Raw genomic sequence first — 27,145 nt, 5'->3', positions numbered from 1 at the left:
CGGCCGGCGCCCCCCTTTGCCCCCGAAACCTCCCAGCACCGGACGGCTGGCTAGAGACCTAAGAGATGCCCGGTGGAGCCCGTGCCTGCCCAACCTCGGTGCCGCGCTGCGCGGCGGCCGAACCCTAGCCGCGCGGGGCCGCGCCGTCCCCGAGTGATGACGCGCTTCCTGCCCTCCCGGCGCTCCCGGGCCGTGCGCTCGCGCTCGCCCTCGGCTCTTGTTCCGCGCCTGGAGCCAGCGGCGGCGGCAGCGGCTGGGGCGGCTGCGGGAGCGGAGCGGTAGCTGGGCGCGCTGGGGGACGCCGGCTGCACTCCGAGGCAGGCGCTCTGCAGTGAGACAGTAAATGCATCCCCCGGTAAGGCGCACGGCTCACTCGGGTTTTCCTCTTCCTCCAGCTGCATGCACGTTGCATGAATTTCTCGTGTCTTTTCCCTCCCCTTTACAGAAGGAAAATGTGGGTGGTTTTCCCCTTCCTTTTGCATCTCGTGAGTGATGCCAATGCAGAAAAAACCTCGCAAAGCTCCCAGATTTGATGTTCTAGGGAGCTTTTTGCAGGAAAATAAAAATAAAATGAAATTAATGCACCTGTCTATTGCACATGTATGTTTTACTGCGCTGGACCCGAGCGCGGCGGTTTGCAAACAGCCTCACAGCCGGCTCCCGAGAGCGGATTCCTAGCTGTGGGCAGCTGGTCCCCTGCGGGGCTCCCCCTGGGTTTCCGGTAACTGGGCTTTGAAAAGCGGCCCCGCCTGTCTGGAGTGTCCCCTCGGCCCCGGCCGGGCCCCCGCGCCGGGAGAGTTGGCGCGGGCAGAGCGGCTTCGTTCCAGCACTGGTCGCCCCGACTCCAGCGCCACTTTGCAAACAAGTCTCCGGCCGGGCTCCGGGCAAAGACAGCCGGCCGGTGCGGAGCTCCTTTCCCAGTCCCGGACTCTCAGACCTGCCGATTCCACGATTGTGTTACTTGGCAATCTCGCCACTAGCAAACTGCTGGAAGCTGGGGGACCAAGAGCGAGGGGAGGATTGGGATTCAGTGCCGCCGCTGTCCTTGCGCTGGACCAGGGGCGCCCTCTCCTTCCTTGGCCCCAGGAGCTGAAATTTCGCCCCCGTCGGGAGCCAGGGGTCCCGGACACCGGCATTTCGGGATTCCCCAAGGGGACCGAGGAGCGACGTTCGAGGGCGCCATATTTTCAGTGGGTCTTGGCTACCGAGGGGAGTGGGCGAACAGCTGGTGGGCCGGGGGAAGAGCGCGGCGCCCCGGCAGGAGAGGCTGGAGCGGTTTTCCCCGGGAAAGTTTGTGCGCCCAGGCCGGCACGGAGGCGGCTCCACAGGGCGCGCACCGCGCCTGTCCCCGCAAGGGCGCGCGGGCTGCAGCGCGTTGCCAGGCCGGCTCGCTGGGGTTGAGGGCCGAGAGCCGCCGTCAGAGACTGCGCGCTCTGCCTGCCTCGGTCCACGGTCCCGCTGAGACGCGGCGGTCGGGCTCCGAGGCGCAAGGAACACGCCCCTCTCCTGCGGCCGCGGCCGCCGGGGCGCTCCGCTGGAGCCGTGCGCTTGACCGCTTTTCCCGGTCGGGCGCCGGTGTGGACCGTCTTGCTGGCGCCAGGACCCTCCTGGGTGCCCATCAGAGCGCGGGAGCTCACTCCCAGCGTAAAGGAGGAGCCCCGGTTATCGTCCGTGGTTTGCGGTGACCCCGTGGCGGAAGACCAGCCCGAGCCTCCTCTCGACTCTCTGGCTGCGGCCGCGACAGCAGCAGCGCCCGCGGCTGCGTGCTCGGCTCTCCCCGCGGTGCCAGCTGGTGGAGGCGAGGTCAGGGGGACATTCCAGAAGTTGGGGTTTCACGGGATGCGTGGGGAAACTTGGATTTTTGCTGCCCGTGAAGAACCCAGGTGACTTGGGAAAAGGAGATTGATTCAGAATGCCTGTCTTGTGGTTAAAACTAACCTCTGGTTATTTCTAGACGATGAGAGAGGGGAATGAGCGGAAGTGTTGGTGTTGTCCGAGACGCATTTAAAGACGCGAGAGTAGCGGGGCGGGGTGGGTGTTCTGGAGAACTGGACCCCCAGATATAATAAATTACAAGCAGCTCGGTGCTCTAAATACCACTGAACTTTGGCTTCTGATAGAACCCGGGGTGCTGAGTGGTGACATTCGTCAGGTTGAGCGCTATTCTCCTTTCTTCAGAGCTTGGAGTTGGCGACTTCTCGGGAGGGGGGCGGTGGGGAAATCTTTACTTTTGAGATAGATTGTGATCTCTGCTTTGTGAAGGGGCAGGGGAAGGGCGAGTTGGCTGACCTACAGTTCGCTGGCAGGAACGTGCCAGCCTTTTTCCTTGGCTAGAGAAATGATGCCATAGTATTGAGGTCATGTCAGCACTTTGGGGCTTCATCATTGGAAAGGCTTTATGGGATCACTGAGAGCATGTGGGGGAGGGGGGAGGCTTTCATCTCAGAGATGTGCCCTGTGATGTCAGGATTTAGGCTGCTCTTACGTCTGTCCCTTCAATAAATACTATCCAGTGAGAATGTCAGGCATTGAATTTCCAACATTTTATCTTCCTTGGCTGATCTGGGGTACCTATGCAAAAACCCGGGAGAGGCCATGGATGTGACAAGACACATGACCTTGAGAGAGGAGGGATACCTGCAAAAATGCTAATTTTGTTTTCACTGAGCCCTAGAACTGTGGAGAACAACCTGAGCCTAAGATACATTTTTCTAGAATTAGCATAATTAATTTAGGAGAGAATCAAATTAGTTGCTTAAAGCCTCCATCCCTTTTGTAAACTTGCCAGTCTTAGAAATGGTGCCTTGAATCAGAAAACACAGGGCTCCTCAGATTGGGGAAGTCCTTGGATTCTCTCTGCCTTTGTACCCACTCAGGTCATCAAGGAGTACTGAAGAATTATTAGAGGTTCTGTTTTTGGCATTGATGTGCTTTTACCTCCAAAGGGAAAGTGCACTTTTAAAACTTGGCCCTGTTCATTGAGTTATTGGGGATATTCTTTATAGGCATAGGTTTATTTATATGGGTTTTGAATTCATCTACTGTTAAATCTACTTGTTTGGGGATTTTCAAACAGTATTCCCTAAAGTATTTTTAAGCAAAGTCAGGTTTTAGAAAGAGGTGTGTGTGTGTTATTTGCTTTAGTCTAGTTTCTTCTATAGCTCAAATTATACTGATTCTCCCATTCCTCCTCTCCCTGTTACCAGCAGATCATTTGTTTCCAAGAGCAGTTAAGGATGGTTATAGGTGGTGAACAATTTAAATTTTTACCAACTGCTCAGAAAAAAAAAAAGTCTAAAGATGTATTTATTCATCTTAGTATTGTGCTTAATAACTATATGTATGTCACATATTTTTTGTGCATGTGCTAAACATTACATAATAAAAATCTAAAGTATTCTCAATAAAGCTAAAATTAAAAATTAAAAAAGTTTTATTATAAACCCTTGTATCTTCATTCAATATATATATTTTTTATGCCTCTCTTAACAAAGTGTTACAGATTGTGCTTTGTTGCCTCTTGCCTGATTCTTCAGAGAAGGCGATAGCACCCCACTCCAGTACTCTTGCCTGGAAAATCCCATGGACGGAGGAGCCTGGTAGGCTGCAGTCCATGGGGTCGCTAAGAGTCGGGCACGACTGAGTGACTTCACTTTCACTTTTCACTTTCATGCATTGGAGAAGGAAATGGCAACCCACTCCAGTGTTCTTGCCTGGAGAATCCCAGGGACAGGGGAGCCTGGTGGGCTGCCGTCTATGGGGTCGCACAGAGTCAGACATGACTGAAGTGACTTAGCAGCCTGATTCTTATTATAACTTCTTGGCTTGATCAAAGTTCCTGCAATTTTTTCCTATTAAGATTTTATAACTTCAAGAGGTTAGAAATGTTTATTCATTTTGGAGAATTGCCTGTCAAGTTACTGTGTGGTGTGTGTGTTGTGGTGTGTGTGTGGCATGCCCAGACTCTTGGGACAGTGTCTAAAATTTGTGATATCTGACATTACTACTTCAGAACTTTTGAGTCATAATGTTTTCTTGGAGGTTTGAGGTGGTGAATTAGCCAATACAGGAAGTACTAAAAAAGAGTTAAGTAATTCAAAGTTATTTTTATGGGTTAAAAAAAAAATTAAAGACAAGAAGGAAAACTTAATAAGCAGGACCAGAATTACAGCTTAACATATACCCAACTGGTGCCTTTTTAATTACAGTACTTTCCCCCAGAACTTTTTAATCCTATTACTCTTATATTTAATAAGGAGACTAGTTAAAATATAAGCCAAACAGAACTATTACAAATAATGGGGATAAATGCTGGGTATAACCAGATGTTTTGCCTAAAGTTAAAAGAGTTAAGAAATCTGAACTCTATCAAACTCCCCTGTAGGCTGTCCTCAATTCCCTTCCTCAATAAGCAGGAAATTTTCAAAGGCAAAAAAACCTTGGATGGCAGTGGAGATAAAACAAGAAAAGAACAAAATGTTTAAGGTGGACTTCACCTGTCTGTTGACCAAGCCTGTGGCTTAGTGGCAGGTGTCCCTTGGTTTTGAGAGCCTTTGATTATGTACCACCCAGAGCTGTGAATCAAGACGGCTTTTTTGCCGCTCTTTCACAGTGGGTTGTTAGAGTCAGTGCTAGGACAATGTTTCATTTCTCCGTTAACCAACAATTAAATTTCATCCAAAGTGATGTTGTTCTGAATATGTAGAATAGGAAGTGAATATTTGTATTTCCCTTTACTCTTTTAGCTGCACTCAAACAAAATTTTCTAAGTCTGCTATTCACTGCTATTCTGATTGTTTTTGAGGGTTTATTGTGTACTTAGACATCTCCTGGCCTCACCCCACACACCCAGTTCCTAGAACATGATCTTTTATACTTTATGCGTCTTGTAGATTGGGAGGTGGAGGAGGGCAATAGTATGAGATTAAATAGTACTTGAAGGACAGCATGATCAAAGATATGCAAAGGATGTGAACGGGCAATTCTCGAGATAAGGGGTATACAAATGGTCATAAACGTGAAAAGATTCTCATAACACATCACGGTCAGGGAAATGCAAATTAAAAAGCCAAGAACGGTTAGTTTTCTGTTCATCCAATTAGTGCGTGTTTTAAAGGTTGGTAACATCCTCTGTTAGGTGGGTTGGAGGCAACCCTCAGACTCTTGGTGGGAGTATGAATGGGTACACCCTTGTGGGAAAGCAGACAGTTTCAGTGAAAATTTGAAATGTGTATATTTGTGTATGCAGTCGCATATTTGGAATCCTTTCTTGCAGAAGTAGAAACAGCATGTAGGGATCTGTGTGTGAGGATGTTTGTTGCCAGATTACTACAGTAAATAAGCTAGAAGCATTATGAGTTTCCATCAGTAGGATGAATATATAGGGTCCATATATATGGACCGTCTCATCCATATATAGAGAGATTATTTTGTGAAGGATGTCTATGATATATGTAAATAAAAAAGTTGGCAAATATCATATGTGGTATGATACTATTTCTGATTTAAAAAAGAAGCCCTATGTGTATGACCTTGAAGAAAGATATGGAAGGACACATTAAAACCGAATAATTGTTTAAAATTAGCTGTGGGGCGGAGGGGTGATTAACTTGCTCCCTATACACCTTGAATGGTTTACTTGCCTAAACATTCAGGCTTTTTTCATATGGAAACATTTTAAAGAATTATTTGGTTAATGAATAGGAAATTTGTCTGGAACCATTTTAGAAACAAAAACTGGGCAATATTCTGTTTTTTTTTTTTTTTCCTGATCCATTCTGCAGCAATCTCTTGTCTCTTTGGAAACTTTCAATTATCTTCTAAAATTCTGAGATTTCCCAACGTTAAGTGAAATCCTTCAGTATAAGCCTTGGCTTCCAGAAGAGCTATTTACCTTTGTCTCCCAGGACAGTGATGATAAGAGTTTGTGAAACCCTTTTCCTTGACTTTCTTTGATCCCATTCTGAAGGTAGAGGGGAGGTCTTCTGGCCAACTGGAGAGTCTTCCAGGAGACAGGCAGCATGTCCTCAAACTTGGTTTTCCTGAGCCTGAGAGAGAGAGAGAGACATGAGTGTGTTAGTTGCTTAGTCATGTCAGACTCTTTGCACTCCATGGATTGTAGCCTGCCAGGCTCCTCTGTCTGTGGAATTCTCCAGACAAGAATGCTGGAGTGAGTAGCCATTCTCTTCTCCAGGGCATCTTCCCGATCCAGGGATCAAACCCGGATCTCCTGCATTGCAGGCCGATTCTTTACCATCTGAGCCATCAGGGAAGCCCAGAGCTGCTGCTGCTGCTGCTGCGTCGCTGCTAAATGATTCTGCTGGCATTTGAATCCCGGTCTCCATCCACACTATCTTTAGCTTAGCTGATTGCTCTACCTGTGTACCATTTTCAATCCTGCCTCTAGATGTGTTTTTTGAAACTTAATAGTATTTGAGTTCTTGGCAGTCACTACCAAAAAAATGAAACTTTCAAAAGTAGTGACACCTCCATTCACATTTTAAAAAGTACATATCACATGACTCTGAATGCTGGTGGGACACTCAGAATCTCAACCACTTGGAAGCCAGGGCTGTGCTGCAAAATTGAAAACCGTGCTTTAGATTCAGTGGTTTCCAGGTGTGAATGCCTCAGAATCCCCTGCACAGTGACTCTTTAAGACCCCATGGACTATAGCCCACCAGGCTTCCCCATCTGTGGGAAGGATATATCTAGGCAAGGATACTGGAGTGGGTAGCCATTCCTTTCTCCAGGAGATCTTTCCAAACCAGGTATTGAACCCAGGTCTCCTGCATTGCAGGCAGGAGATGGTGATTCTTCACCATCAGAATCACCTGGAGGACTTGTTAAAACCCACTTTGTTGAGCCACAGTTTTAGATTCTGCAAGTCTTGGGTGAGTGAGTAAAGTGAGTGAAGTCGCTCAGTTGTGTCCGACTCTTTGCGACCCCATGGACTGTAGCCTACCAGGCTCCTCTATCCATGGAATTTTCCAAGCAAGAGTACTAGAGTGGGTTGCGATTTCCTTCTCCAGAGAATCTTCCCAACCCAGGGATTGAACCCAGGTCCCCTGCATTGCAGGCAGATGCTTTACCGTCTGAGCCACCAGGGAAGTCTTGGGTAGGGCCTGACAATTTGCATTTTTAACAAGTTCGCAGATCACACTGATCTTCCTAGTCCTGGACCATACTTTGCAAACCACTGGTGTAGGGGAACAGTTTCTTGTGTTTTGCAGCTGTTGTGTTCTTGTCCAGCCAGTGCTCTACCCTTTCATGGATGGAAGTTACAATGCCAGTCGAGGCAAATTAACTCAGTTTTATCAGTTTCACCTTGCTGAGAAAAAGAATTATTTGAGTTACTTTACTGAACTGTTGTCTGTATCCGATGTAGGTGTTTGGGGATATAATGATGTTTCCTACATGGATGTGTGGTTAATCTACAGTGAAAGTCAAAGTTCAGGTTTATTTTAAATATTCTGTAGTGGATTCTCATGGGAAAGCAGAGAAGCCTATTAGTCTCTGGTTCCTGTTTTTTTGTTTTTCATCATACTCCCCTGGAGGGTGGACCCCTTCTGTAGGGTTCTCCACCCTGGCCACGTGTTGGGATCACTTGGGGATATTGATTTAGTTGGTCTGGATGGGGCCTGGACATTGGTGGGTAAGTTCTCCAGGTAATTCTAATATGTAGCTGGGGTAGAGAACATGCATCTACAGTTCTCAGGGTCACTTTGCCTTATTCTTTGAAGATGGTGTTCATCTGGACCACAGTCCCTTCTCTGATCAACATTTTTGGTAACTTGGGCATCTATGTAGATTGTCCACCCAACTCAGTCCTTTGACCAACTCTCTTTTAGTTATCCTTTCTTCTGTCTACTTCAGCCATCCCTCCCACAGTTATTCTTAGACTGCTGGTTCTCAACAGTTTTGCCACCCAGAGGCTATTTGGCAATGTCTAGAGACATTTTGGAGAAGGAAATGGCAACTCACTCCAGTGTTCTTGCCTGGAAAATCCCAGGGGTGGAGGAGCCGGTAGGCTGCAGTCCGTGGGGTCGGGAAGAGTTGGACACGACTGAGTGACTTCACTTTCACTTTTCACTGTCATGCATTGGAGAAGGAAATGGCAACCCATTCCAGTATTCTTGCCTGGAGAATCCCAGGGACTGGGGAACTGGTGGGCTGCCGTCTATGGGGTCACACAGAGTCGGACACGACTGAAGCGACTTAGCAGCAGCAGGAGCAGCAGAGACATTTTAGGGCTTCCCGGGTAGCTCAGTGATGAAAAATCTGCCTGCCAATGCGGGAGACGCAGGAGACTTGGGTTCAATCCTTGGGTCAGGAAGATTCCCTGGAGGAGGAAATGGCAACCCATTACAGTATTCTTTGCCGGGAAAATCCCACGGACAAAGAAGCTTGGCGGGCTACAGTCCATAGGGTCTCAAAGAGTCGGACACGACTGAGCAACTGAGCACACAGGCATGCAGAGACATTTTTGTCTGTCACACCTTGAGGGGACATGGAAGTGCGTCAGGTATTCAGTGAGTGGAGGCCTGGGATGTTGGCAAACACTGTATAATGCACTCCCCCAGTACCCGCCCCCATATGTAGAGAAATACGTGGCCTAAAACATAAGCAGTGTCACGATAGAGAAACCTTGCCCTGGTGTCCCGGGGGAGTTTTTTTTTCCAAACCCCGATTTATAGGAGAAATACATCTTATGTGATGACCCAATGCAAATATACATACAACGGAACCAAGTTTCACAAACAGTGTTCACCCTTACTAGCTGTAATGTAGTCACATACTTTTTATTTTGTCTCATTAAAAAAAAATTGCTGGTCATGACCGGCTAAATTGATTTTATTACCCACTAAACTTGGAATCGCAAGTGTAGACCTTATCATTACCAATAACTGTACCTCCATCAAAATCTTGACAAGCATTCCCATCTGACCCTCGCCTTTTCTCTTTCGCCTTATTCCTGTTATTACCCAAGTGCACCCAGCCTGCACCCTCCAAGGGGCTCTGACCTGGTGACCTTTGCACTTCTTCATCCTCTGTCACCCTTATTATCTCTTCCCACTATGCCCCACCCTCAACCCCCACCCCAAGGTGCTTGCCTACATCCCACAACTTCTTTGACTATTTCTCCCTTCATCTTACTTTCCTAGGAAAACCCCATCCTCTGTCCACCCTGCTCCTGCCTCAGGCTGATGAACCTGGCTGGAGAAAACCAGCCATCCTGCATCGTCTCACTTTTTATTTATGACCATAAACCTCCAGATGGACTCTTGGCACTGCAGAGCCCACTGTATTTCTGTCCCCACCTCACTGGCAGCTGATGACTTGGCTTATTTCACTGAGAAAAAGGAAGCAGTTGGGAAGTAGTTTCATCATTTCCTCATGCTAAATCTGCTAGCCTACCTGCACTGTAGCTGCACAGCCCTGGAGCCTGTTCCCTGTTGGCATGCAAGGCTCTCACTCGTGCATGAATCTTCTTTCCCTTCTGCACCATCAGCTTTCTCCCTCTGATGGATCATCTCCATGAGAAACATACTGTAGTCTCTCTCATCTTGAGGGGAAAAGTACCACCAACACAACACTCTTAACCAAATATCCCAGTTGACAGTTCTCCCAATTCCTCTATTCTCCCTTGGAGTCAGTATCTTCCAAAAGAATTGTCATACATTCTGTTCCATGTCCCTCTCTCATTCTGTCTTGAACCCACCAATTTGGCTTCTGTCCCATCCCTTCACAGAAAGTACACTTCTCCAGGCGCCAGTGATGCCTGGTGGCCAGCGCTTAGTTGTCATTGCCTGTGGCCTTGGCAGCAGGTAGCCAGCTTTCTCTTTGGCTGTCTTCACTTGGCTTCTGCGCCACGGTCCTCACCTGGTTTTCCTCCTACACTCAGGCTGTTCCAGCTCCTGCTCTGCTGCTTGATCTCCTCCTCCTGGCTTCTGAAGGTGGGGGCTGTTCTCTCACATTTCACTTGACTTGGGTGTCTGTTCCAGTATCGCCTCCATAGAGGTCTTCCTAGGTCCCCCTTGTCCCTGCTCTCAGCCTCTTCCTTGTTTTCATATCACGTGTCATCCCCTGATAACAGGCATACCTAGGAGATGGTGTAGCTTCCGTCCCAGACCACTGCAATAAAGTGAATATCAAAGTGAGTCATACAAAGTTTCTGGTTTGCTAGAGTATATTTATACTATACTAAAGTCTATTACAGTATATAGGCTATATGTAGTATATAGTATATTATAGTAAATAGGCTTCCCTGGTGGCTCAGATGGTAAAGAATCTGCCTGCAGTGTGGGAGACCTGAGTTGATCCCTGGGTTGGGAAGATTCCATGGAGAAGGAAATGGCAAGCCACTCCAGTATTCTTTCTTGGAGAATTCTATGACAGAGGAGCTTGGCTGCAGTCCATGGGGTTGCAAAGAGGCAGACATGACTGAGCTACTGACATTTTCACTTTCATAGTCTATTAAGTGTGCAGTAGCATTGCATCTAAAAAACACCAATGTACATATCTTAATTAAAAATGATTTTATTGCAAAAAAGGGATAACCGTCCTCTGAGTCTTCAGAAAGTCATATTTTTTTTTTGGCTGGTGGAGGGTCTTGCCTTGATGTTGATGGCTGCTAACCTATTTTTGAGGTGATGGCTGAAGGTTCGGTGGTTTTGACCACATCTTAAAATAAGACAACAATGAAGTTTGCCACATGGCTTGACTCTTCCTTTAATGAATGGTCTCTGTAGCAGGCAGTGCTGTTTGATAGCATTTTACCCACAGTAGAGCTTCTTTTAGAACTGGAGTCAGTTCTCTTAAACCATGCTGCTGCTTTTTCAACTGAGTGTATGTCATATTCTGAATCCTTTGGTGTCATTTCAGTAACCTTTACAGCATTTACGAGGAGCAGATGCCATCTCAGGAAACCACTTTCTTTGCTCATGCATAAGAAGCAGTTCCTCATTCATTCAAGTTTTCTCATGAAATCTAAGCAATTCAGTCACATCTTCAGGCTCCACTTCAGATTCTAATTCTCTTGCTGTTTCCACCACATCTGCAGTTACTTCCTCCACTGAAACCTTGAACCCTCAAAGTCATCCATGAGAGTTGGAATCAGCTTCTCCAGATTCCTGTTAATGTTGTTATTTTGACCTCTTACCACGAATCATGAATGTTCTTAATGGTGTTTAGACTGGTGAATCCTTTCCAAAAGGTTTTCAGTTTGTTTTGCCCAGATTTATCAGAGGAATCACTGTCTATGGCATCTGCAGCCTTATAAAATGCAATTCTTAAAAGAATAAAACTTAATAGTTGAAATGACTCCTTGATCCATGGGCTACAGAATGGATGTAAAAATGAAAAACATTCATCTCATTGTACGTCTCCATCAGAGCTCTTGGATCACCAGGTGTATTGTCAATGAGCAGTAATATTTGAAAAGAAATTTTTTTTTTTTTTTGTGGGCAGTAGGTCTCAACAGTGGGCTTAAAATATTGAGTAAGCTGTGTTGTAAACTGGGTGTGCTGTAATTCAGGCTTTGTTGATACATTTACAGAGCACAGGCAGAATAGCTTGAGTCTTTTTCTTAAGGGCTTTAGGACTTTTAGAATGGTAACTGAATATTGGCTTCAACTCCAAGTCATCCTCTGCATTAGCCCCTAAAAAGAGAGTCAACCTGTCCTTCGCAGAGCCAGGCATTGACTTCTCCTCTCTAGCTATGGAAGTCTTAGATGACATCTTCTAGTATGACTGTTTTATCTATATTGAAAAATCTGTTGTTTAGTGTAGCCGCCTTCATTAATGATTTTAGCTAGATCTTCTGGTTATCTTGTTGCAGGTTTTGGCGTCAGTACTTGCTGCCTCACTTTGCACTTTTATGTTATGGAGACAGCTTTTTTCCTTGAACCTCGCTAACCTATTTCTGCTAGCTTCAGGCTTTTCTCCTACAGCTTCCTCACCTCTCTCAGCATTCCTGGAATGGAGGAGAGTTAGGGCCTTGCTTTGAATTAGGCTTTGGCTGAAAGGAATGTTGTGGCTGGCTTGATCTTCTATCCAGACTGATAAAACTTTCTCCATGTCAGCAATAAAGCTGTTTCCCTTTCATATCATTTGTCTATCCGCTGAAGTATTACTTTCAATTTCCCTTAAGAACTTTTCCTTTGCATTCATTCACAGCTTGGCTGTTTGGCTCAAGAGACCTCGCTTTTGGCCTGTCTGGGCTTTTGACACGCCTTCCTCACTCAGCTTAATCATTTCAAGCTTCTGATTTAAAGTGAGAGATGTGTGACTCTTCCTTTCACTTGAACACTTAGAGGCTTTTGTAGGCTTATTAATTGGCCTAATTTCAGTATTGTGTCTCAGAAAATAGAGAAGCTGGAGGAGAAGGAGAGAGACGGGGAGCTGCTGGTTGGCGTAGCAGCCAGAACACATTTATTAAGTTCGTCATCTTATTTGGGTGCAGTTCACGGTACCTGCCAAACAATTATAATTGTTACATCAAAGATCTATGATCACACATCACCTTAACAAATATAATTATATCAAAAAGGTTTGAAATATTGTGAGAATTACCAAAATGTGGTACAGAGACAGGAAATGAGCAAATGTTTTTTGGAAAGATGGTCCTGATAGACTTGCTCAACACAAGGTTGCCACAGACATTCAGTTTGTAAAAATAGTGGCATCTGCAAAGCTCAGTAAAGCCAAGTGCAGTAACATGAGGTCTGCCTGTATTACATACATGATTCATTGCATGCCTGTCTCATGGCACTAGAATGTAAGCTCGTGAGAGAAACCATCCATGGCACCCTGTCCACAAGAGTCAAACAACATCTGGCACATGGTAGATCATCAACAAAATTTTTTTATTGAAATGTAATTGACTTACAGTGTTGTGTTAATTTCTGCTATACATCTCAGTGATTCAGTTTTATATATATATCTATACACACACGCACCGTTTTTTCCCATATCCTTTTCCATTATGGTTTATCCTAGGATATTGACTGTGGTTCCCTGTGCTGTGTGGTAGGACCTTGTTTACCCATTCTTTGTACTAGTTTGTATCTGCTAATCTCAGACTTTCGGTCCATTCCCCCCGCTCCCCCTCCCCTCATCTCCCACTTGGCAGCTACAAGTCTGTTCTTTGTGAGTCTGTCTCTGTTTCATAGATAGGTTCATTCAACAAAAAAAATGTGAGTAATTGATGAGGAAAACTTGTTGATTATAGAGTTAGCTTTGTGTGAGGAAAAATTATTGTTTTCCAGATTGGAGTTAAGGAAGAGAGTAGTGTTGAGGTAGAAAAGCAGCGTCTCTGGGGGACAGTATTTCTTAGGTCATGTGCTGAGATTTAGGGAGTCCAAGCACTGAATGAATGAAGCCTGTCCTTATTAAATACTTGTCGAGTGGGGGAAAGCACCTGCTGAGGACAGCTAGACCGAGACAAATGGCTGCCTCTCGCTTTTATCTCTGAAGAGGGGCTCTTAAGTGGTCTGCTTGCTAACTTGCCGCTGGGTTGAAGAGGTAAGTTCACTTGTCTTAAGTGTTTATCATTGACCTCAGTGTTCTGGTGAATTGTCTTGGTTCATCACTCGTCCCCAGAGTCCACTCGACCACACGGAGAGATGACTCTCTTTTACTCGCACAGTGTTTGAGGCCCTCGCAGAGTGAATTCCTGCAGATGGGTGAAGTGTTCTATGCTTCCCTCTGCACTACTCTCTCAGCCTCCAGACTTTGTGTGTTTAAATCAAGGCCCTGTCTTCTCTCGCTATTTGCATGCTTCACGACTGCCCATTTAATTGTTTGGCATCCGTGTCCAGGACCTAGTTTGATGTAAGTAGAGATATTTCCTGAGTGTAGCCTGAGGTCATGCATGGTAAATCTTCCAAGAAGAGTGTGGCTTATTCCTGGGTTTGAGAGATTACATCAAGGGCACTTTAAGAGGCTTAATTTTCTCCTTGAAGGGCTCTGCATTGGGCTTAGCATCTGTCACTCCTGGGCCCTCCCCATGGGGTGAAGGAGCTCTTCCTGTGGGTAAGATGTCAGCCACGGGCAGCCTGATATGCACCACACAGCCCTTGAGTCTAGTACTTCCAGGAAGAAAGAGTGATGTCTTGTGGGACATCTTTATTTTTATTATCAGTGTTTTATATTTATTTATTTATTTTTAAAAGGGTGCCTGAGTGGTTCTAGGTCAGCCTTTCTCTTTGACAGGGACAGAACTGAGTCCCAGAGAATGTGACTGACGGGGTCCCTTGGGACAACTGGCTCTGAATTCCCACCCTCCTGACCACCACGGCCTCCATTTTCTGGGATGCCCGGGTGAACCCTCACTTTAATTCATGACTATGATTCTAGGCTCTAGGCATGTATCATAATCACCAGTGGGGACTTCCGTGGTGGTCCAGTGGCTAAGACTCTGTGCTCCCAGTGCAGGGGACCTGGGTTTGATCCCTGGTCAGGGAACTAGATCCCACACACTGCAACTGAAAGACCTCGAATGGTGCAGTGGAGATTGGAGATGCCGAGGGCTGCAACTAAGACCCAGCACAGCCAAATACATAAATAAATATTAAAAAAAGTCACCAAGAAAACTCCTTAAACAGGCTGATTGTGCTAGTTCCCAGACTCCCCTCGATTTGGGATCTTGGCGAGCGGGACTTGGACACTATTTCCAGGAGTCATGTATGGATGTGAGAGTTGGACCATAAAGAAGGCTGAGTGCCAAAGAATTGATGATTTCAAACTGTGGTGCTGGAGAAGACTCTTGAGAGTCCCTTGGACAGCAAGGAGATCAAACCAGTCAATCCTAAAGGAAATCAATCCTGAATATTCACTGGAAGGACTGATGCTGAAACTGAAGTTTCATTACTTTGGCCACCTGATGCCAAGAGCCAACTCATTAGAAAAGACCTTGATACTGGGAACAATTGAGGGCAGGAGAAGAAGGGGGTGACAGAGGATGAGATGGTTGGATGGCATTATCGACTCAATGGACATGAATTTGAGCAAACTCCAGGAGATGGTGAAGGACAGGGAGGCCTGGTGTGCTGCAGTCCTTGGGGTTGCAAAGAGCTGGACATGACTGAGCCACCAAACAACAAAGGGAGCCTTCTAGGAGACATTGCCCAGAAAGGGTATGAAGGGGGTAAAATCAGCCAGGGCCTTGGGGACAGCTGCCCAGCAGGGGTGATGCTTGCCAGCCTTGCACTCTAGACAGACATGGCTTCTTCCTGAGGCTGTGTAATCATTTCAACCAGGCCAATCCGCTCTTCTCTCTCCCACACTCCCTCTGCTTACTGACTGTGATCTTGTGGGGTTCTGGGTGTAATGCATATTAGCAGGACTGTATATTTTCTTTGGGAGCATTTCCCAATGTGTTTTGCCACTTAGTCAAGAATGAAAGCTGTGTTCGGTTTGAGAGGATCATGTCCCGAGGGCTTTTATGGGTCCTCTTGTTTAGGGTCTCTGGGTGCCTGCATGTTGAAGGTAACTTACCAGCTCTCAGACCACTGGAAGTGAAAAGCTGCCCATAGGTGCTGATGGAAGAAAAAAGGGAGTCTGATTGGCTGTGTAAGGTGGGTTTGCACTATTTTGTCAGAATGAAAAATCACTTGCTTGCTCTCAGGCTGGTGAACTTCCAGAAGTGTTGGAGCTGTGAGTTTGTGACAGTTGCTACAGGTCCCAGACTGTGATGCCTTGTCCCCCAAGAGCTGGGTGTCTGATGGTCCTGACTGACAAGTAGAGTATATATAATTTTATGAATATACCTGATGAAGATATGAGAACAAGCCCTGTGGAATCTACAAGCCCTGTGGCAAAGTAGTGTCTCTGCTTTTTAACATGCTGTCTAGGTTGGTCTATAACTTTCCTTCCAAGAAGTAAGCGTCTTTTAATTTCACGGTTGCCATCACTATTTGCAGTGATTTCGGAACCCCCCAAAATAAAGTCTGCCACTGTATCCACTGTTCCCCATCTATTTGCCATAAAGTGATGGGACTGGATGCCATGATCTTAGTTTTCTGAATGTTGAGCTTTAAGCCAACTTTTTCACTCTCCACTTTCACTTTCATCAAGAGGCTCTTTTGTTCTTCGATTTTCACCATAAGGGTGGTTTCATCTGCATATCTGAGGTTATTGATATTTCTCCCGGCAGTCTTGATGCCAGCACGTGCTTCATCCAGCCTAGCGTTTCTCATGATGTATTTTGCATACATCAAAAGCAGGGTGACAATATACAGCCTTGACGTACTCCTTTTCCTATTTGGAACCAGTCTGTTGTTCCATGTCTAGTTCTAACTGTTGCTTCGAGGAAGCATCTATTTCAGGCTTCTCTCCTTGGTTTGTTAATGGCCATCTTCTCCCTAGGCAGCTCTGTTTTTGTGTCCAGATTTCCTCTTTGTATCAATATAAGGACATGAGTCACAACAGATAAGGGAGTGAAAGTGAAAGTGTTAGTCGCTCAGTCCTGTTCGACTCTTTGTGACCCCATGGACTGTAGCCCGCCAGGCTCCTCTGTCTATGGGATTCTCCAGGCAAGAATACTGGAGTGGGTTGCCATTCCCTTCTCCAGGGGATCTTCCCAACTCAGGGATTAAACCTGGTCTCCTGCATTGCAGGCGGATTCTTTACTATCTGAGCCACCAGGGGAGCCTAGGACCCACTGTTAACAGTTTCATTTTAACTTAATTACCTCTGTAAAGACCCTATTTCCAAATAAGGTCACATTCTGAGGTTCTGGGGGTTAGGACTCCAACATTTTCTTTTCTTTTGACTGCACTGTGCAACATGTGGGATCTAGTTCCCAGACCAAGGATTGAACCTCTGCCCCCTGCATTGGAAGTACACAGTCTTAACTACTGGACCTCCCTTTTTTTTTTTTTAAAGGGAGCCCAAGTGGTTCTAGGTCAGCCTTTCTCTTTGACAGGGAAAGAACTGTCAGGGGATACTCCATGGAAATCTCTAGCATTTATTTTTTGATGGGATGCAATTTAAGGCATAACACATTGTTAGACAGACTTGTTTCTCAGAGTCTGCCTCTGACATGGAATGGTTGTTACTGAAGTTACCTCTTTAGGCTAAGGGACCCTTGCCTGCCATTCTGCACCTAACAGTTTCATTGACCTACACCTGGGACTTTATATTTTCCTAAGGTCTTGTCTGTATTTTCTGCCATCAGAACGGCCATGGCAGGCAGGAATTATTTCTACTTTGAGGAAATTGATACGTTCCAAGGTTTACACACTAAACACTGGGTACATTTGTTTTAAGTTCAGATTTTCTCCTCTGTATCTTAGATGTCTCCTGTAACAGTGGTGATTTCTCAAGTCTTGGTATGCATAAGAATCTCCTGGGAGACTCGTTTAAAATACTAAGATTTAGGAAACTTTGTGGAATGCTACTGAACCAGAAGCTGAGGTTGCAAGTAAGGAAGCAGTATTTTTATTGTTTCTGGGCCCTTCCCTGGAGGTCCAGTGGTTAACACTCCATGCTTCTACTGCAGAAGGTACGGGTTTGATCCCTGGTCAGTAAACTAAGATCGCACACGCCATATTGTGCAGCCACACACAGCCAAGTATTTTTATTGTTTCCCCTGGAGATTTTTTGATGCACTGCAATATGTGAGAACGTGTGCACTGTGCCGTGGAGGTACTTTTGGCGGGGAGGGAACCCACCAACACTGTCAAGTTCGCGTTTTTCTGTCGGTGGCTTTGGGAGGCCCTTGGAGACATCCTGAGAAGGCGCTCACTGGAATTGGGGTGCTTTGAGCCTAGAAGCACCTTCGTAGATCATGCCCCTGCCACCATACTGATGAGGAGGGCCTCTGGCTGCCAGGCTGTGCACACTCTCTCACCTAATGGACAGCAAATGTGTCTTGAACTTTCCGTGCTGTACAGACGCACCTTGCGGCGCAGTGGGGAGCGGGTGAGAGTTAAACTGTTGCCTTGTGGTAGCACATAAGCATTGCATGCATTATCAAGGCAGAAATAGAGCTGGCAAGAGGACAAGAAAAATTTTGTGACTGTTAAGTATTCATCGTTATAAAATGGATTCACAGGAAATAAAGTGTGGTGGCGCGTGCCCAGTACAGAAGAAACACCTAGAGAAAATTTTGAAACCTGGATTTCTAGGCTCCAGCCCTAGAGATTTTTTTTCTAATGTGGTATTCAAAAATTCTGAGATACAAGTCTGGGGACCACAGAACTGGCAACACAGTATTAACGAAAGATTATCCCTGTGTAGTTCATCTGTTGATATTACAATGACATTCTCTCTGAATCACAAAAACATTCCTAAGCCTTGGCCGTTAGCCTGTAGATTATATAACTTATACTCAGGATCAATGTTCAGGTTATTTCACCAACTTGACTTTATTTTGATGACTGTATAACAAAACACATGCTCTCTTAGTGTATTTCTTAGAATGTGGTCCTTAGGTCAAGTATGATCAGAATTACCCAGGAATAAGGTTAAAGGATGAAGGTTAAATACTGTAGTTGCCCAGGCCCCAGGTATTCTAATTTGGTAGATCTGTGTGGGACCCAAGAATAGGGAGTTTTCATAATCAGAAGATTGTTAGGGATACTGAGGTTTCAGTGCCACTCAGCCAGGGTTTGGAAAACCCTGTGGTTTTTACCAGAGTCCAGCCAAATAGGAAGGTTAAAAACACTGTTAGAGACTTTGCTGGTGGTCCAGTGGTTAAGAATCCACCTGCCAATGCAGGAGACGTGGGTTCGACCCCTGGTCTGGGAGGATCCCACATTCCATGGAGCAACTAAGCCTGTGTGCCACAACTGCTGAGCCGGTGCTCTACAGCCTGCGAACGTGCAATAAGAGAAGCCACTGCAACAAGGAGGCCATGCACTGCAACCAGAGAGAAGTCCCTGCTCACCACAACTAGAGAAAGCCCACGTGTAGCAACGAAGACCCAGTATAGCCAACAATAAATACATAAAAATAAAATTAACAAAACACTGTTAGATTGTTTACAGTGGCATTTGTTGCCATTTTCCGACTTGTAATTCTTTTTGTAGTCTGAAGTTACCAGGACCTTGTTCTGCAGCTGGGATGTAATTTTAACAGATTTTTAGAGTTCTAGTTGAATAATCACCTCCCTCCCTTTTGTACATAAGCTCATGCAATTCATTTTAAGATACGTCTTAAAATGAAAGTTATGCTCCTTGTCCAGGTAAATTCCTTTGGAGCATTGATAGTCATGTGAAACTTATTAGAGATTTTTGGAATGAATTCAAGGAGGCTTTGTGGTTTTAAACTGCACAAGTGGCTAAAGATGACCTATGGTAGAAATAGGTTTGTATTCTTGGGCTCCATTTGTATATTTTAAAAAAAAGGTAAATGCTTTCATATGAGCAGGGGTGTTGTCAAGGGGAGGGACTCTCCCATTAGTAAAGGAAATTCAACTGCATTGACCAGTATATCTTGGTAGTTTCCATTCCTTGCTTTGTAGATGCATCTACAAATTGATTTTTTTTCCCCCAAAGACAAGATTTTCACTTCTAGGTTCTTCTTTCTGGCAGAATGGGGACCATTACTTTTAGAAAGAGAAGCTAGAGTTAGTTTTGTGTCATCAAGCCATATGTGCCCTCTTTACTTCATGTCACATATTCTTGGAAAGTTAGAGGTGAATAATCTACTTTTAACATTGCTGCAGAAACTGCATGTGTTTGTCAAAATCGATTGATCTCTACACTTAAAAAGGGTGAAATTTACCGTACATAATAATACTGAAATGAATCTGTCTCCAAAAAATGTGCCAGGGGAACTTGTCACTTTAACCATTCTTTTTGTGAATTACTTTTTGAATTCAAGATGTCGTTTGTGACGCGCATGACGCCCCTGGGGTCGTCTTCGTTCCATACCTGTTTGAAAAGTGTTCTGTGTGCTTTACCTTCGCTGGTCCTTAGTGGGGTGGGAGGAGTGGGGACGGCACAGGACTGAGGGGTGGGATTGGCCTTCCACCCATTCTTTTTTGTGTGTGGGCTGTGCCGGGTCTTCACTGCTGCGCGGGCTTTTCTCTAGCTGCTGTGAGTGCGGGCTACTCTCTAGTGGTGTGTGGGCTTCTCACTGTGATGGCTTCTGTGGTGGAGCACGGTCTCTAGTCAAGTGGGCTTCAGTAGTTGCTCTGTAGCATGTGGGATCTTCCCAGACCAGGGATTCAACCCATGTCTCCTGCACTGGCAGGAGGATTCTTTACCACTGAGCCACCTGGGAAGTCGCCTCCCACCCATCTGGATCATTTTCATCTCAGTGCCACATTTAGTGCATGGTGGAAGTTCACAAAGGTTTGGGGGATGAATAAAACCATCATGTTGATGGAGAAAGCGAGGTTCAGTTCCGTGAGGCCAAGTGGCTCGTCCAGATGTGAGGTCAGCGTGGCTGAAATGGGAGAAGAATCCTTCCTTCATGCCTCTGACTCCCAGACCACTGCCCTTCACCATCTTTTTTTCAACTTAGGTCTTGTAAATTCATGTGTTATCAGCTGGGGGTGTTTTAAACCTAGGTGTACCTGTAGCCTTGTAGAGTGGAGGCATTCTGTTATCATGGAGGAGCCCTGGCTTTGAAATCATTCATCAGTTTGGCAGGTCGTTTTCTGAGTGTCTCTAAGGTGCATGCATGGTGGATATGGCCCAGACCGGAGCCCTGCTTTCATGGAAAGCACAGTTTGGGAGGGTATGTGTGGGCAGGAGGCATTAAAACAAATCAGAAGAGGATTGTCGACTAAAAAAAGATGCACTACATGAAAGTTTCAAGTTAAGTTTTATTTGGGTCAAAATGAGGACTGCAGCCCGGTAGACAGCACTTCAGATAGTTCTGAGGAACTGCTCCGAAGAGGTCGTGGGGGAAGACTGATATATGTGATTTTGGTGAAGGGGAAGTTCAATGAGTCAAGCACATATTTTACTTTTCTGCTAGTCACAAAGAGCTGATATTATCATGAAGGTTTTCAGTGCTTTTCTAGATATGAGGAGATGCAAAGATTGGGCTCATGAAGTCAGTTTCTGAAAACATCTATCTAAAGACCTGTTCCACCAGTTTCCCTGGAGCACAGAGTGCTTCACTCTCCACCCTGAATTCCGTTCAGGGCATGTCGAACTTCAACAGCTGCAAGGCACAGGGTTTGATCTCCATAGAGGCAGATGACAAATGCCCTCAGCAAGGGCCAATTTGTAATTGGCAGGGTTGAGTGTCACAAAGGTTACATGTAGGAACCTGTAATATGGTGACCACTATTCAGAGTGTGACCTTGCGGGAGTCATCTAACCTCTGTAAGCGTCAGTGACCTCAATAAAAGAGGCGAATCAAGGATTTGTTGCAAAGATTCAATGAGATCATAAATGTAAAGCATACTATGCATGCTTCTGGGCACATGGTAATTATCTGTAATTTGTTAGGGTGAGTAAATATGTTTGTATTTCTCACCACTGTGCTGCACTGGCTCTTGTGGACAACCTCAGAATGGGAGTTTGGAATGTTTGCTTTTTTCTCTTGTGTTTTGGATCATCTGAAGAACGATGGAGGAATATATTGGAGGGCTGTCTTAGTTGGTTTTGCTCATTGACTAATGAGATTGAGGTGGGAGCAGCTCTTTCTAGCCAGGGAGCTGGGTTATGATCATAAGCTCACTGAGATAGTGATGCCCGCTTCCTTCCTCTGGCTCTCAGGGCCTGCAGAGCTCAGGCTGGACAAAGAGGATAATTTTCCAGGTGTGCCAAGACTTGGAAAAGTTTGAGGGGAGCACATCTCTAAATGTGCTCTCACCCTAACCCCCGGAAGCAGGAGCTAGGTTACTAGATTTTTAAGTTCTTTTCTCACTGAAGAGAACAATGTAAAGGAAGTAAGGACTGCCCCTGGCTGCCTGGGAGAGATGCAGGACTTCCCTGGTAGTCTAGTGGTTAAGAATCCACCTGCTATGCAGTGGGCATCGGTTCAATCCACACTCTAGTAAGATTCGACATGCCGCAGAGCAACTAAGCCTGTGAGCCACAACTACCGAGCCCGTGCGCCCCAGAGCCTGCAAACCACAACAGGAGAAGCCACCGCAGTGAGAAGCCCAAGCACTGCAACTGGAGAGGAGGCCCCCCCCACCCCCAGCTGTAACTAGAGAAAGCCCTCACATAGCGATGAAGACACAGCACAGCCAAAAATAAAGTAAAATGAGAGATGCAGATGATCTAGACTAGAGTTCCCAAACTTCTCTGATAATAAGACTCACTTGAATACTTGCTAAGCTGACAGCTCATCAGGCCTGCCCTGGTCTGGATTTGGGCCCTAGAATCTGTGTATGTAACAGTTACCCCGTGTGATTCTTACAGGGGATATTTGAGAAACCCTGGATGAGGTCATAAATCCCTTTGTCCTTGCCACCTGAATTTGCTCCGAGGATCAGCAACATCAGCATCAGCAGGGAACTCGTTGAAACTCTTGAGTTCCATCCAGACCTGCTGACTCAGAATCAGCATTTTAATAAGATCCCAACTTGAATGTATATCCAGAATCAATTTGGGGCAGGGTTTGCCTAGAGGGCAGGGACACCTGTCAACATTTTACACCAGAGAGGTGGTGGTAACAGGTCTGATTATCTCTTCTGAGGAATCAGAAGATATGTTAGGCCAGGGATTTGAACTCAGGTTTCTGATTCCAAGTTGAGTGCTCCTCACACAAGCTGTGTGACAGAGGATGAGATGGTTGGAGGGCATCACCGACTCAATGGACATGGGTTTGGGTGGACTCTGGGAGTTGGTGATGGACAGGGAGGCCTGGCATGCTGCGGTTCATGGGGTTGCAAAGAGTCAGACATGACTGAGTGACTGAATTGAACTGAACTGAGCACACAAGCTGAAGCTCCAGTACTTACAGACTCTGAGGGTGTGTCTCTAGCCTGATGTCAGGGCCCTCAGCCTGTTAGTGTTGCATCTGGGAAGAATGCCACCTGGGGACAGGAGAGGACTGCTGGGAACACTCAAGTGTGCCGTAGCCCTTGGCGTCCATTCATGATACAGAGTCGGCCCTGTGGGGCTCCTGGGCACAAAGCCTTTCTGTGTCTTCCATTTCTTTGCTTATAGGAAATAGCCTTCATTCAGCCTCCATGACCTTCCCAGAGTTCCAATGGGTAGATTCAAGCAGTTGATAATTAGGGAAGGGAGGGGATGTAAGACAAGGGAGAAACAAACAGTCAAGAGAAACAATAGTACAATCTTGGGTCAAGGCCCTGGTTCCCTATCAAAGGATACACACAACAGTATCTATGAATTGTTTTGCAGATACTGAAACCCCCTCCAAGTGGGAGAAGTTAAGATTAATGATGGTGTACTGTCCACAAGCATGTAGACCCTAGATCAGTTGGAACCTCAAGGTTGGTGATGCTGACTCCTACTTACCTCACCATCAGCCCATCAGAAGAATGTCCACAATCTGATCACACCCTCTTTGAACCATTACTATAAAACTCCTCTCTATTGTCTCCAAATGGGGACACAAAGTTTTTTTTTGAGGCAGGAGTCCACTGTGTCCGCCTTTGCCTGGCAAAGTGATAAAACTATCCTTTTCTATTTCACCCAAAACTGTCTTCAAGATTTGATTTGGCCCCGGTGTATAGAGAAGCTGAGATTCTGGCATCATTAACCCTGTCAAGACCCCTTCTCACTGTTCCTGGGAAGAAACTTAGGTCCAAATGTCAAAGTCAGCACCTTTGAGTTCTTGGAGACCTGCAGAAGTTTGTATCGTCCTGGTGGTGGATCCCTGAAAAAGTTGTTTTATCTCCATCCAAGGTCAGGGTCAGATGGAGTGCAATTTTTCTAATGCTCCTCCAGACTTTTTAATCCTTCTTCTCCAAGCACAATGTCAGAGAACATACCCTGTGAGGCTCTTGCCAAATGGCTTGAAATAAACGTCCACACACATTTCCAAAACGACAATTAGAAGCTTATTTGATGAACCAAAGGCCTGCTGTGCTAGACATTAGTCGAAGAGAGCTCAGTGCCAATTTGGGAAGCTCTCCCAGGGGCCCTCTTTCTCATCGCAGCCCCCTCTTGGAGAAGTTAAATTGGGGAAGTGCTGAGACCGCCAGGGAGAGGGGAGGATGGGGAGGAGGGGCAATGGAAGTGATGGCCCCAGAGAGAAAGGAACAATGGCTCTGTCTCTTCCCAGGAGAATTGAAATCTTTGCAGATAAAATTAAGCAGAAAAATGAAGGTCATTACAAATTCATCAGCATTTGAATTCTATTACCAGTTACCACTGGTGGTGTGGCCACGGAGACTCTTTAGGAAACTGGGCCCTAGGGAGGTCATGGACTCTATCCAAGGTTATGTGTTGGGTTAGTGGCAAAGCTTGGGTCAGGGTCCAGGGATTCCATCTGTGCTCTGTCCCTGTGCTCTGCGGCCTTCTCTATGGGAGGGAAGATGCTAAGAATGTGAAATTTTATAGTGATTGGATCCAGATGTTCTGGCCCAGCCCCCCCTTTAAAGCTAACATAGTGTTTTTTTTTTTTTTAATGAAATAGAATATTTAAATCTGCTGGTTTCATTTGCTAGTCCACCTTATGCATTCAAGGGATAAAGGTCAGGAAGGAAAAATCCCAAGCTGGTAAGTGTCCAGTGGTTGGGGGTGTGACACTAGGCTGTTTTTCTTGGCTTGAGGCATCAAATTGAGTGTCCTGTGGCACACAGGACAGGGATAGGCTCTGCGCTGGACGTGGGCAGAATGTTTATGTTCGTAGTTGCAGTATGGGTTTAGATGCTCTTGCCAAGGACAGACGCATATTACATTTTTAAAATTAAATTGTGGGAAGACTGAAATTTTTTGGTGGTTCTTTTAGCTTGAGTGCATGTGTGCGTGCTCAGTCATATCTGACTCTTTGTGACCCTGTGGACTGCAGCCCGCCAGGATCCTCTGTCCGTGAAATTTTCCAGGCAAGAATACAGGAGTGTGTTGCCATTTCCTTCTCTAGGGGATCTTCCTGACCCAGGAATCGAACCTGAGTCTCCGGCATCTCCTGAATTGGCAGGCAGGTTCTTCGCCACTGAGCCACCTGGGAAACCCCTTTGGCTTGAGGAGGGGAATCCTAAAGGGCCCTGCTGACCAGGCATGGGGAGGATATGGCCATTTCTGTGATGCTTCATTGCTCGTGTGGAAAATCTGAACCCTGTGATGGCTTAGCAAATAGATTACACTTTGCCTTGGTTTAAAAAAGTGTAATGTGTGTGCCTGTTTCATTTTGTTCACTAGATTGAATTTTGAGGACAACCAAACCTTTCTTTTGTCCAGCAGTCTTGGGGGTGTGTTAAGTAGTTAAAACATCCTGATGACACAGTCAGAGGAGACAAACGCTTTAGCGAAGCTGGACCTGAGCTAGAGGCCAAGTGCACTGAATTTTGCTGTCTTTCCTTGTGGTGCTGGCTGTGTCAGCCCGGCCATTACAACTTCTTATCAGTCATGTGTCATATTGGTTGAACTCAATGAAGTTATTTTTTTCCACTGAGGTATAGTTGACTTACCATGTTGTGTTAGTTTCAAATGTACAGCAAAGTGATTCACACACACACACATATATATACACACACACACATATAAATTGTTGTTTAGTCAACACCATACATACATACCACACACACACACACATACACACATATACATTGTTGTTGTTCAGTCACTCAGTCATGCCTGACTCTTTGTGATCCTGTCGACTAGTCTCCAGGCTCCTCTGTCCAGGCAAGAATACTAGAGTAGGTTGCCATTTCCTTCTCCAGGGGATCTTCCTGACCCAAGGATCAAACCCATGTCTCCTGCATTGGCAGGCAGATTCTTTACTACTGAGCCACCCAGGAAGCCCCACCACATTTATATACATATATCTCTATATACACATATATGTCTATTCTTTTTCAGATTCTTTTCCCTTGTAGGTTATTACAAAATACTGAGTGTATCCCTGTGCTGTACAGTAGGTTCTTGTTGGTTATCTATTTATATATATATATCAATGAAGTATTAACAAAAGTATATAATGTGTCGAGAAATTAGATCCTTTTAGATTATGACAGAAGCAAGTAATTTGTTAGTGCCAGAGGTTGAGTTTGTTTTGAAAGCTGAGGGGAAATCCCATGCTTTGGTTTCAGTGGTAGAATACCAGTGTTTTGCGGGGACTGGGTTTGAGAACCACTAGGCTTCTGTGTGCACCTTGGCCAGTCTGGTAAGAAGCCAGGTTCTAGCTTGGTCATTCAACCGGTGACTGACGTGCTGTGTTCAGCTGTTCCAAGTGTACTTCTGGGACCAGCAGCACAGTTATCACCTGGGAACTGATAGAGAGGCAGAGCCCTCAGGCCCTTCCCTCGCCTACTGATTCATAACTCTGGGGCAGGGGTCCAGGAGCCTGTGTTGGAACAAGTTCTGCAGAGTGTTGGACTGCACAGCAAGGTTTGAGAACCGCTGCTGTGTAGTTCTTCCTTTTTAAATATAGACAGTCAATTTATTTCGTTTTCTTTTGGCCGTGATGCACGGCATGGGGATCTCAGTTCCCTGACCAAAGATGCAACCCGCGTTGCCTGCATTGGGAATGTGGAGTCTTAGTCACTGGACCACTAGGGAAGTCCCTGCCATATAGTTCTCAAGCAGTAAGAACTGTTTGGATGTTCAGTCTGGTGGATCATTTCCCGAAGCCTTCCCATTGGGTTGGGTTCTTGTTCTGGTAACCCAGGCCAAGTTAATGGGGGGTTCATAGAGCTAGATTTCCATTAGTGCTCAGTAATATTTAACAGTAGCCCACAGTCTGGATGGATAGGTCCGTCCAACTCACCTCAGACCGGTCTTTGCAAAAAGCATGCTCTGATGGTGACTGCTGCTGCTGCTAAGTCGCTTCAGTCGTGTCCAACTCTGTGCGACCCCAGAGACAGCAGCCCACCAGGCTCCCCCGTCCCTGGGATTCTCCAGGCAAGAACACTGGAGTGGGTTGCCATTTCCTTCTCCAATGCATGAAAGTGAAGTTGCTCAGTCGTGTCTGACTCTTAGTGACCCCATGGACTGCAGCCTACCAGGCTCCTCCATCCTTGGGTTTTCCAGGCAAGAGTACTGGAGTAGGGTGCCATTGCCTTCTCCGATGAATCAATTTCAGGACTTTTCCTCTCAAG

General features: G+C 45.9%; 1 protein-coding gene across 9 annotated transcripts in view; it reads left to right on the top strand.

Moving 5' to 3' along the window:
- Window positions 1-212: 212 nt before the first annotated feature.
- TLN2 (talin 2) overlaps window positions 213-27,145 on the top strand; it is a 504,733-nt gene continuing 477,800 nt past the window's right edge. For 8 of the 9 annotated variants that reach the window (XM_019968737.2, XM_019968738.2, XM_019968739.2 and 5 more), the window contains exon 1: window positions 213-355. The gene's annotated coding sequence lies outside the window, so the exon portion shown is untranslated. Of the gene's footprint in view, window positions 356-1,865; window positions 1,884-27,145 lie in introns of those variants that run through there. The other variant, XM_019968734.2, reaches the window with a different exon arrangement.

Source organism: Bos indicus, chromosome 10 (genome assembly GCF_029378745.1).
Source record: "Bos indicus isolate NIAB-ARS_2022 breed Sahiwal x Tharparkar chromosome 10, NIAB-ARS_B.indTharparkar_mat_pri_1.0, whole genome shotgun sequence".
NCBI lineage: Eukaryota > Metazoa > Chordata > Mammalia > Artiodactyla > Bovidae > Bos > Bos indicus.
Note: the sequence above shows the minus strand (reverse complement) of the source record. Positions and strands in the feature narration are given on the sequence as shown.